The sequence below is a fragment of the Urocampus carinirostris genome, chromosome 3 (genome assembly GCF_059441175.1).
Source record: "Urocampus carinirostris isolate Australia breed hairy pipefish chromosome 3, RoL_Ucar_1.0, whole genome shotgun sequence".
Lineage (NCBI taxonomy): Eukaryota > Metazoa > Chordata > Actinopteri > Syngnathiformes > Syngnathidae > Urocampus > Urocampus carinirostris.
The window spans coordinates 38,677,951-38,691,090 of NC_142351.1; positions in this window are offsets into that span (position 1 = coordinate 38,677,951).

The window sequence follows — 13,140 nt, forward strand, 5'->3', positions numbered from 1 at the left end:
TGTCCTGAGTGCGACTCTTCTGAATCGGCCTGTCCTGAGTGCGACTCTTCTGAATCGGCCTGTCCTGAGTGCGACTCTTCTGAATCGGCCTGTCCTGAGTGCGACTCTTCTGAATCGGCCTGTCCTGAGTGCGACTCTTCTGAATCGGCCTGTCCTGAGTGCGACTCTTCTGAATTGGCCTGTCCTGTTTATCTGTCCTGTTCTCGTCGGTTCTGCCTGTCTGTTATCCCCTGTCCAGTTTGCCCGCCGGACCCCCCCCCCCTGCCGAGTGCCGATTCCGATCCGCCTGACGCAGATGGCGCCTGCCTCTCCCCGTTCCTGCGTGTTCGGAGGAGGGAGCGGGGTTGCCCCAATCGTGAGCGTCGAACCATTCCAGGGCGCGGGGTAGTAATTCTTTCATTTTGGGACCTCGGGAGCTGTCCCTTAAAGGGGGGGCTCTGTCATGGTCGCCTTGGTGACCAGTCTGCCCCGCCCTCTGGGCAACAGCTGAAGCAGTTCAACTAATTGTGTCTGCTATTTAAGGCTGGATTCTGGGCTTTGCGAGGGCTGGCTCATTATACATATCTACACAATCCCAGGTCTGTTATGCCTTGTCCTGTTTTAGGTTTAAACATTTTCCGTCTGTTAAGCCTTGTCCTGTTGAGTTCGTGTCGGAGGAACTCTGTACCGTTCTGTTCTGATTGTAAGAATGTTTTTGTTTGTCTTGTCCCTGACTTTTGGACAACTTTTATTTTGTTAAATAAAACTTATGGATCGTCACGCAATTGAGTTCTCCCTTCCTGCCTCCTGCCTCCGTTCTGGTCCGATCACCCCCACTCCACGCCACCACGCCTCGTGACAGAATGAGCCAGCCACGACAAGAACTCAGCGAACGATCCCAGCGCGATTTGGGGAGACCTGGAGAACGCAGCTTGGCAAGCGCTCACTGAGTCCGACTTCGACTCCCTGCCCGTTCGAACCACGGCCCCGCCCGTCGTGGCCATTGCTGTGCCTCGAATGGGGTCCCGGGAGGAATTGACGCCTGCCTTTTCGACTCTCATGCCTGCCTGCCCGACTCCCGTGCCGACTGCCTGCTATTCAGTCTCCCCTGCGTGCCAGTCCGACTCCGCTGCCTGCCAGTCCGACTCCGCTGCCTGCCAGTCCGACTCCGCTGCCTGCCAGTCCGACTCCGCTGCCTGCCAGTCCGACTCCGCTGCTCCTGTTTTGCCGGTTCTGATTTTGACTCTCTCATGTCTTGCCGGTTCTGATTCCGCCTGTCCTGTCTGAATCGCCACTTCTGAATCTGCCTGTCCTGAGTGCGACTCTTCTGAATCTGCCTGTCCTGAGTGCGACTCTTCTGAATCTGCCTGTCCTGAGTGCGACTCTTCTGAATCGGCCTGTCCTGAGTGCGACTCTTCTGAATCGGTCTGTCCTGAGTGCGACTCTTCTGAATCGGTCTGTCCTGAGTGCGACTCTTCTGAATCGGTCTGTCCTGAGTGCGACTCTTCTGAATCGGCCTGTCCTGAGTGCGACTCTTCTGAATCGGCCTGTCCTGAGTGCGACTCTTCTGAATCGGCCTGTCCTGAGTGCGACTCTTCTGAATCGGCCTGTCCTGAGTGCGACTCTTCTGAATCGGCCTGTCCTGAGTGCGACTCTTCTGAATCGGCCTGTCCTGAGTGCGACTCTTCTGAATCGGCCTGTCCTGAGTGCGACTCTTCTGAATCGGCCTGTCCTGAGTGCGACTCTTCTGAATCGGCCTGTCCTGAGTGCGACTCTTCTGAATCGGCCTGTCCTGTTTATCTGTCCTGTTCTCGTCGGTTCTGCCTGTCTGTTATCCCCTGTCCAGTTTGCCCGCCGGACCCCCCCCCCTGCCGAGTGCCGATTCCGATCCGCCTGACGCAGATGGCGCCTGCATCTCCCCGTTCCTGCGTGTTCGGAGGAGGGAGCGGGGTTGCCCCAATCGTGAGCGTCGAACCATTCCAGGGCGCGGGGTAGTAATTCTTCCATTTTGGGACCTCGGGAGCTGTCCCTTAAAGGGGGGGCTCTGTCATGGTCGCCTTGGTGACCAGTCTGCCCCGCCCTCTGGGCAACAGCTGAAGCAGTTCAACTAATTGTGTCTGCTATTTAAGGCTGGATTCTGGGCTTTGCGAGGGCTGGCTCATTATACATATCTACACAATCCCAGGTCTGTTATGCCTTGTCCTGTTTTAGGTTTAAACATTTTCCGTCTGTTAAGCCTTGTCCTGTTGAGTTCGTGTCGGAGGAACTCTGTACCGTTCTGTTCTGATTGTAAGAATGTTTTTGTTTGTCTTGTCCCTGACTTTTGGACAACTTTTATTTTGTTAAATAAAACTTATGGATCGTCACGCAATTGAGTTCTCCCTTCCTGCCTCCTGCCTCCGTTCTGGTCCGATCACCCCCACTCCACGCCACCACGCCTCGTGACAGGCTGTCTGGCAACACAGTAAAAAAAAATCCCAACTCTGCTTACAAGTGTCACCTGGAGGTTGTTTTGGTCACTGGTCAAGTCTAAATAAAAGAAACGAAGTAAATAAATAATGCGCCTTAGCAGGGACAGACAGATGTGTCCTTACTTAGAGGGGATTTAAGTCACGGCTTCAGTGTAGCCTAAAGTAGCAGAGTAAAAGTATAGTGATTTAAAAAATACTCCTAGAAGTACAAAACGTCCCAAAATTTACTTAAGTAAATGTAACATAGTAAATGTAACTTGTTACTACCCACCTCTGCATATAAGCATGCATTTCTTTAAATATCTATCGTTAAAGAAATGTATTTAATTTTACATAACATGAGCATTACCTAAAATGAGCGGAAATAATTTCCCGCCTTGATGCTAATACTATCCAAACCCCCCCCCCCAAAAAAAGGACTCCTCTCACCCTAGCCACTACCTCTATAACCTGCTGCCTAGCGGCAGACGCGACAGATCCTTTGAGTTGACTCTGTCACAATCCTGCACTCAGGTTTGATTTCCACCCCAAGCCTGATGTCACCTGATTACCCTCAATTCACCTCTACCTGTTCACAATTTAAACACCATGTGTCCTTGGCTCAGTGCTACTTTGTTGCCTTTTTGTCATGCCCCATGCCTTGTTGTCACACACCTTTCCAATACAGTGTGTTGACCCCAATCCTGGCTTTCCAGATCACGAGTACCACCTTTGCTACCTGCTATATCACCAATCCCTTGCCTGCCTTTTGGACCAAGACCGCTGCCTCTGGTATTCTAGATACTGCTGCCTCAATACCTGACTCCCCTTGTACCCAACTGTGCCTTAAATAAAGACAGTCGTACTAATCTTACTGATATTGTGCTTCTGCATAACCCTGAGTGGGGTCCTAGCAGACTGGGCCTATTTTAACCCTTCTCTGCCCCATTTATTAACCGTATTTTAACCCTAACCTTACTAATAATTTTTAACTGGTAATCACATAATAACAATAGAAACATAGTAATAACATATCTGTGGTTTTCGAAATACAGCCCCTTTCTGCTAAACAGTCACAAAATATCTCTCGGCTTAATCTACTTGAACTGGTAGCGTGCAACAGAAATATTCCCTGGTTGAAAGTTTGACAGGAGGTCAAAAACCCAAATATTTTCTCCCATCCAAGGCAATCTTTGCATTCTTGTGAAGTCCTGACTCGTTGCAGGCCAGCTTTTGCAAAAGCCAAGCACATACAGTATGTCAGCGAGATCAAAAATCAGTCCAAGCCCAGCATGGGAATGTCCTCCAGGGAGCATGCAGCAGGCTCTATTGTGCCTGGCGATTGTCTCCCGCCAGGCACGCTTGTTTCCAACATTGTCCTGGCCTGATGGAAATTGGCTCATTTTCAAACACAATGACGAGCGGGGTCCGGTGACAGGAGCCGAAGAAAAGGGCCCGTCTTTAAGAGCATCTCTTGTGTCCCAGCTGCCACTCCATCGCTGCAGCAAATCGCCACGTAACAGCCGTGACCGCTGCCCATTGTTTGGCCCTCGTAAACACTTTAAAATGAATCTTAACTGGCCCGCCCTGAGAATACGTCCCAAGGAGGAATGAAAAGGGGGACAACTGTTAGCCCACGATGCCAAAGTGGTCCTAGCGAGTTCCTCTCAAACAAAAGCTTGACATCTCACCGCCGTTCGATATGCATGCTCCGGCGTTTCTGTGGTTGGCGGCTGAAGAACGGTTGAGCAAGATCTTGAACTTGAAATGTTTATCATTACTCCTTAGCCACTTTGCCAACCATCCATTCGTGAGGTCCTACCTTTTATTTGAGATGAGCGGCGGGTTTATAGGTCATGAGAAACTGTTGAGACCCATGGAGAGACCTTAAGTGGTTTGGATTGGTTGTGGTGTCTTTAAAAAAAATAAAATCAAATACCAGGGTTCATTAACCTTTTTTGCTAATAATCAGCACAAAAGGCAAACAGTTGGGTATGCATAAACAACGGGGTAGACTGCTGGAAGTGTGAATTTCCCTACGGGGATGAATAAAGTATCTATCTATCTATCTATCTATCTATTTTCAAGTTGACAACAAATCCTGTTATTAAGGTGAAGCAAAAAAAGAAAATTGTCCCTGCCCTGACGGGGCATTACAGCCAAACCCAGCCCGACCCCAGCCAATTAACTTGATTTGCAGGAACAAAGCAGAATCAAACCCAAAATCTAAATAAGACAGTGTATAAACATTTACATATTTTACATTTGTGTGTCTGTAGAGGTTACATTGACCAAAAATGTTTCATCATTGACGGTATTTCAAGAGTTGACGGAAAAATTTTAAGACTGTCAGTTATTTTGAAAATTGGGAAATAGACTACAGCAGAAGTAATTCCTTAAGAGTCTTGTGTGGCACTTTGTGAGAGAGAGAGAGAGAGAGAGAGAGAGAGAGAGAGAGAGAGAGAGAGAGAGAGAGAGAGAGAGAGAGAGAGAGAGAGAGAGAGAGAGAGAGAGAGGATTACAGACGGATAATGATTTTTAAAAAAAGGCAGAGAGGCATGGCCCGACCCAAACCTAATGATTGACAGAGCAAAAGGGTTTAAGTTATTACCTCTGTCATGTAATTTCTATATTTTTATTACGCTGTTACTGGGTAATGATAAATGGAAGTTATGTCAAGTCACATTTATTTGTTTAGCCTTTAATCACAAAATGTCTCAAAGGACTGAACAGGTTACAATTGCACCATCCCCTGATATTAAAACAACACGTGGGCAAGAAGTTTTTCGTTGAAAACCCTCAACATGAGGAAAATAAAAAACCTTCAAAGGGGGTCTCACAGGTTGTAATCCCCCTTTCAGGTTAATCGGGCTGCAAAAGATTTTGCATTGAGTAACAATACACAAAATATAGAGAACATCAATAAGAAAATAAAAGAATTAAATTTGTACAGAGAGCGCATGACAACAATGACACCTCAAGTCTGTAAAATTGTCCAAAAATTCCATGACAGCAACGTGAGAGCCTTCTATCTCTGCCGGCTAGTTGATGCAGACGCTGACATGTTTTAAGTCCACGTGCTAGTCCACTGACTCGTCCAAATTTGTCCTTCTCCCTCGTTTCACCACCAGTAAGGCGGCAGGAAAGGACAGGAATAGAAAGGTATGAGGTGGGCATCAATCATAAGCTATTGAATAAAGGTGGGTCTTAAGTCTAGATTTAAAAACTTCTATTGAGGTTGCAGATCTTATCTCCAGAGGCAAAGCATTCCACAGAAGTGGAGTTAAAATATAAATATTGGATAAGAGCACAAAGTGATTTACATATACAAGTCATAGGCTAATTAAAAATAATTTTGTAAGAAATATGCTTAGCGCCTCCTGGAGGTCAAAAACTCGATTCATTACAAAAAAACAGTATTGTTTTGAAAAAGCAAAAATACACGAACTGTCATAAAAATGTAAAAAAAAATTGTCATTTAGCTGGTAAGGATAACCCAAATTCACCAAAAATCTTAAAAGTATGGTCAGAAAATAAGAAAAAAAAGTGGTGCAGTTCGGTCACCTTGAGTCACCTTGATTAAGTTTCTTCATTGTGCTCTGTAGCCTTAGTTTCTAGTTGTACTCCACAATACAGCGGCATCTAGTGAATAAGTATTGAAGTGTCTTTTTAAAGACACTCATCATGTTATTGATTTCTCATGCCAAACTCTGAAAATACTCAAAAATGGGACCAACTTGGGTCAATTTGAGCCATTTTTTTTAACTACAGATCGGATACAGGTCGCATCTGTGCAAAAAAACAGATTCCCCTGCAGTGTGAAACTAGCTAAAAGGACTCAAATAGGTTCCATTTTTAACCCAACCGCTTTTAGAAGATCTAGAAAATCACAATAACCCATCACTGTTGAACTATTTTCAGATCTGGTTCACGGACTACTTGGCGGTTCTTAGGGGTCTACCTGGTGCCTGTGGGCACTACATTGGTGACCACTGTCATAGTTACCTTGCCCATTGTATTACACTTTTTTGCGGTCTTAAAGCAACCTCACAACCTCATTTTGAATTGTGGGCCACCTACGTCTTTGGTAGACGTCAAGTGAGCTATAGATACCTAAAATGGCATGTGTTTTCCATTGTTCTGATCCAAACAAACACAAGAACATTGGAAAAATTTAATAACTATTCCTTCAACAAAGCATTTCATGAAGCAAATATCCCACAGGCCAGATGGAACCCTCTTGGTATCTAGTTATGGCCCGTGGACCATAACTAAAATGAAAATCCCGTGGGCCTGACTCCAGCCCAAGAACACGTCACACCAAAGGTAAATCAAAATGCAGGTTTTCCATTACATTTCCTTCATTGTTTATGTTTCTCGACAAAATGCAATCATATTACACATAGATAGTACTTACTGTGTACTATCTTGTTATATCAATGTTTTTATCTGGAGTACCGAAGGTTTTGAGGACATTATATTATTACAGCAATTTCACTTTGAAATCCCCACCTCAGAACGGATTGTCGCATCTTTGGGGTCTAGTGTATTTCAATCTAACACACATTTACACTGTACCATGTCCTTGTGACCTGAGTCATATCGAATGGAATATAAATGGTAAATGGTCTGCATTTCTATAACGCTTTTAAAGTCAATGAAGACCTCCCAAAGCGCTTTACAATGTGCTTCACACTTACCCATTCACACACACACACTCACACACCAATAGCGAGTCAGCCATGCAAGGCGCCTACCTGCTTATTAGGGGCATTAGGGATTCAGTGTCTTGCCCAAGGACACTTCGACATAAACACAAAGGAGCCGGGAATCGAACCTGTGACCTCTTGATCCAAACCTTGACCTTGAAATTGAACCATCCTTGAAACGTTTCCTCTATACATATCCAAACTAGTCAACCTTGTTCCATCATCAAGTTGGCTACAACTCAAAATTGTTCCAGCGGACAGATCCAAGGTCTAGTGGGGTCGGGTGAGTCCACTTTGTCTCCGCTGACGTGCCCATAAAGGCACGTGTAAAAGGAGAAAGGTTATCAGATGGTTGCGGCCAACCACCGTGACAGAAGTCAAACGCTGGTAAAAGATTTCGACCCGCTGTCTCCTGACAGGACTGGAAAGTCTTTAGTCAAGCCCGAATTGGATGGCTCGATACAATGAAGCTCCCGTGTGAATCTGCTAGCACGTTTTCAGGTGTCCAACGCATAATTTAGAGGTGGGGTAAATTTTTTTGAGGAGTCCTTTAAAAAGCTGAAAACTAAATATTTCCTCTATTAAGTATGTGTTAACAATGCCCAAATAAATCAAAGAGCCCTTCTGTATTTTTTCTACCAGGCCTATCTGCTTTTGTCTTACTTTTACCAAAGTTGTTTGAATTGGGGTCAGGGGGAATGGTGGAGAATGTCGCCATGCTTGTCCCTTTTTGGAGGCGGTTCTATTTGTTAGTGTATGATGAATGATTCATCATTAGCACTTCATTTGTTTGAAAGGAAACGTATTTTGGAACATTAGGCTATAGAAAACAACAGAAAGTCCATCCATCTTTAAAATATCAAGGTAACATTGTCAATTGTGTACAGTTGAACAGGTTGCAATAGGAAAACAATTATTTAAAGAAAAAATATAGTTTCTCCAGATATTTGATTGCTGTAAGCACTACCTGAAAAACACCTATCCCTGCACTGCAGGTAAATGTGCAAAATTGATTTTGCGCGTAGGGGCATCAAGCAAAAATTAAAAAAAATTAAAAAGAGTGATTTTTTTACCAGAATTTGGGACCTTATTTTTCAGGAGGCGTTATCCATTTAATGACCATGCTTGATTCTAACTGGCCTTGTTATTCCGAATCAATCCTGCTAGTTTACCGAACGTATTCACATTTATCCCAAATTTTGTCAGGTAACTTTCCGCTAATTCATCAGATCAATGAGCAATTGGTTGGGCAATCCATTCTCCCTGTGGCATGTAGTATGATATAAATTGCCTGTAAGGTGTTACTTTCATGCTCTTGCATCCCTGTCCAACATCCAGGTTTTGTTTTAATTTTCCATCCTTTTGTAGTCTATAAACATGCTTGTACGTGCATGTGGATCTTGAACATACTCGACAGAAGCTGCAATTATGACACAAGACAGGTGGCGGGCGCGAGTAAAAATGTTCCAAATTATGTACAACTCTTGATGTTCAAACCAGGCCAATCCCACATAACAGATTAAACAAGCTTGGCAATCGACTTAATGAGCGCAATGTCAGAAATTATGTTGCGGATTTTTAATCTGACTCTTAACTATCATCACCAGGACACACCTGGAAGGCTACACAAAATACCTCACTACAGGCTTTAGTTCAGGCAAGCTAGGTAAAGGATTAGAGCGTGAAGTAGTTGAGTGAGGCTCCCCCACTTAAGCTGGAGATAAACCCAGACGGCCCAGCGGTGGACATGAAAGCGGCCCTCTTCAAAGGCATGCCACAAATCAATGCTCGAGCTCGGATCAAACATCTGAAACAGCCACCCGACGTCCGAGCGACGTAGGGCTCCCCTTGAGAACATTCAAGGTCACGATGGTCCAAACAAAATAGGATGAAAACTACTCACAAAATCAGAAGGAGAGTAGGCTATGAGAGGGGATTTGCATGCATTTTACCAGCTTTTTGGCCCTCTCAAGTACGATGATTTCCTTTACCATTTTAAGGCATTTCCTCTACTATGCTCCATCAACATCAAATTATTTTGCTTGACCAAAATCTTGTTAAATGTAAACTTTGCAATGTTCTTGCACATGTAGTGTAAGTTTGTCGTTTGAAAACAAAAAATCACTACGACACTTCTGAAGTATAACTGTCCTCGCCTTACAAAGTTTTCACATTACGGTGTGGAGTAAGATGGGGTTTTTTTGGCCCCTAAATATTCCCAACTATACGATATCAGCAATAAAGAATTTTGCCTGACAAAAACTTTGTAAATTCAACGTAGGTGGTTTTGCGCGAGTTAATTTTCCAGAATGCGTATCTGGTATTGTTCGACGTCATATAAAACCAAGAAAATGCCAATATTTTATTGGCTGTACTACCTCCCACGATGCTTATCTGTCTCTTCACTCTGTTTAGAATCATGCTTCCTGAAGACTTTGCGTGTCGGCAAAAGTCTGTATTTACTGCTATGAGTCCCAAGGCTTGCAGTGATGCAAAAGGGATAAGCAAAAACACAACCATGGAACTGAAGCATGCGATTATCAAGAAATCCAAAGGAGGCACACATATTGCCACCTTCTTTAAGTTATACAGCCATTGTAAAAAAGGGATATAACCACAAAAAAACAACAGAAGACTGAAACTAAAACAATTTATGAATGTTCTTATTTTTCATTTTCCATTTAGAAAAAACCTTGAGGTAGATGAAGAAATTATGTAGCGGTGTAGGATTCTGGTTGAGGTGAGCCATCTTAATCAAGGATCATATTAAAAATAATCATACATGTTTTACACATCTCTAATGCATGTGTGCTGCAGGAATCAGATCTCACTCACATCATGACAGGCTGGGCTTTACTACGCAGCTTTTAGGGCACTCTGAATTACTGAGTAGTACAGCCGAACAAAGTTTGGGTTTAGTTACTGAATAATATGAGTGAACATGTGCGCTTCCACCTTAAGGCTTTTTCAGTTTACAGTTTTGTTTATTCCCCTCTTTACCCTACTTTCCTCACTATACGACGTCAACAATGATTGTTTTTCGGATGAAAGAAAAAAGAATGTAGTGTTGGTGGGAGCTAAATTCCTAGGATGCCTTAATTATTAATTCGTCAACACCGTATCAAACTCTGCTCTGTTATTGGTTTGCGTCAAAGCATCACAAAAATGTAGCTATGCAATTGGTTGAACAATCTCACAAACTGCTTTTTTCTTAATTTTTCTTAATTCAGAAGCTCATGAGCGTCATTAAGACTTTGCATTGCTGTGGTTGGGGTGGAGCACGTCCGAACAATACTGTATTTTTGGGTGACACAATACTGTATTTTGGTTCTATAGCTTGCAGTAATGCTAGAGAGAGAAGCAAGATCATGATAACCATGAAAACAAAGCTTCTGTTTAAAAAAAATTACTAATAAACGAAATTGATTGGTACCCTCGCTGAGAAATATGGCTGTAACTAATCAACCATCGGGACTATTATTCTAAAAAAGAAATATATAAAAGCACGGACATCTCCGAAGGGCCTGATAATCCCCACAAATGGGAGTTCTAAAGTAAATTTTATTTTTATTCCCCCCCTTCATCCACCCGCTACTCCACTCGACCAGCTCTTTTTTGCTGTACATAATGATTTATTCATAATGTCGTCTAGTTATATGCACGTAGATTACACATAAATAGTCCTTACTGTACATTATTTTGGAATTTTTGATGTATTTATCTGGGGACCAGGTGGTTCGGAACACATTAGCTCAGGGGTGGACAAATTACAGCTTGTGGGCGACATGCTGTGAGGCAATGTAATCTGATCTGCCATGTATCAAAAATATAATGAAAATGTGTATAAAATGGTTAAAAAAGTGATACTAATAAAATTTGTTGATTTGGTGTCAATCTTGTCCCCAGTGTGTCCAACATTTAAATATCTGGCTACATTTTTTTAACTTGCTGTATTTTATCATTTATTGATTTATTTGATCAATCAAGATATCAACAAATGAAAAAAAAAACACTTCTGAGTAGCTGTATTGCATTTTGAGTTTGTTTTAATGCATATTTATTTGGTGCTTAAAAAGGGACAAAATCTTTTACTTTGCTTTAATTCCTTATGTTGCAAAACCAATTTGGTGAAATGGTTTATTGATAGATTAAAAATTGTACATCCAGATGTTTTTTGCGGTTATTCTAACAAACCATATTTCCATTTGTTGTCATTTATCATTGTTCGCATAAATGAAATGATTATTAGAAAAAGGATTAAAATGAGATTTGTGTTTTTAAAATAGCAGCGTATTGAGATTTTTTTTCTTCTTAATGTATTGCTTAGGTATCAGCAGATTGTATTGGTGAATACAAAAATATATAAATCATATTTTCCCCCTCCCTAATCCCAAATGTGTTTGACCACCCCTGCATTAGTTAATTACCATAGTTTTGTATTCCCTGCTACATTGTTGTTTCTCTTTGCAATCCTGACCTCAAATGGGAATAACGTCGTATCCTAGGTCTTTTCTATTTATTACCGGAGCATAAATAAGGCGTCATTTTCCAAATCCTCTGAAGCAAATAGCACCTTACAAGAAAAAAAACATTTTCGCTGGACCGACTAAAGACGAGAAAAGCTAACAAACAAAACAAAGTGAAGTCAGGATAATGAAACCAGCAAGTAGCGACTGGCGAGAACCCGCTTTAGACTCTTTACTATTGAACCCATTTGGACCTTGGATCAACTTTTGAATGCAGGGGGCCAACTGTTCCAAATTTCAGCGCTTTTCACACACTTCTGCACTTCATCAAAGGAGCAGAAAGGCAAAATTCCCAACATGTGTTTGACCCATGAAGCTAAACCAGAGATGGCAACAACACCTGCAGGCAGGCAGGAATGGCAGCGCCCAGAACAAAAATACACAGTGAAAAGAGTCTAATATATATTGACAGGCTTTCAAATAAAGGAATAAAGGCCTTAAGACTTGAAACAAGTTCTGAATTCCTCGCTTTCGTTTCCTTGAGAGTGGCACATTCTATAATGGAGAATAGAGCCTCCATTATATCCATTAGGCAAGATGAAACTTCCCCATTACAGAGAAACCAGTGCAATGGTGAGTTGTACAGTAGACCCCCGGGATAAGGCATCTCCACCAGGCGATGTTTTTTCTATACGGTGTGGAATAGTATTTTTTTTCCAGTCCTTTATTATGATGCTCACTCTCAATATACGACGACAACTAATTTTGCGTGGCCAAAAACGTAATCTTCCGTTTAGAAGATGACAACTAGGTAGATGAAGAAATTATGCAGCGGTATAAATTTGCGATTGAAAATAGAGCACAGTAGACTCCTGGGATATGGGGGCATGAGCTGACAATGTTTTCACCTTACGATTGCTGTTTGTTGTCCCCTTTTTTTACATCATTTTCCCCTCTACACAAACAAAAAATGTTTTCGCTTGGCCGAAATCAGAATACAGTAAAGATCAAACAATGTGGTGTTCGTGCATATCACAACCTACACCTTTAAGAAGCCAGTCTGGAATTGGCCGACGTAATATAAATGCTCACGGCATCATGAAAATGCCAATACAGTATAGCATTGGCTTAACTATATCCCCCAAAGCCAAGTACAGAATCTCAAGTGCTTTGTAAAGATTTCACGCATTGGCGATTTAATACTGTATTTCCTTTACTGCAATTATTATTTGTGGGTCCTAAGGCTTCCAGTGATGCGAATGAACCTTGCAAACCCAATGCAGCACCTATTCACTTACAGCAAGTCAGACTATAAAGAATAAAAACAAGGATAATTTGTGTTATCAGGTTTATTTTATTTACCAAATGAATACTTGATCGAGGATAACATTTGCTCGTTTTCCGCAACAATTGTCATGTGTTTCAAGTGACTGAGGCAAACCGTATTAAGACCGAAATAGGCAATACAAGATCGTTTTGGAATGTATTTCTAAAAAAAAAAAAAAATCTCGTACAAAGCTTTTGTACCCAAAATAA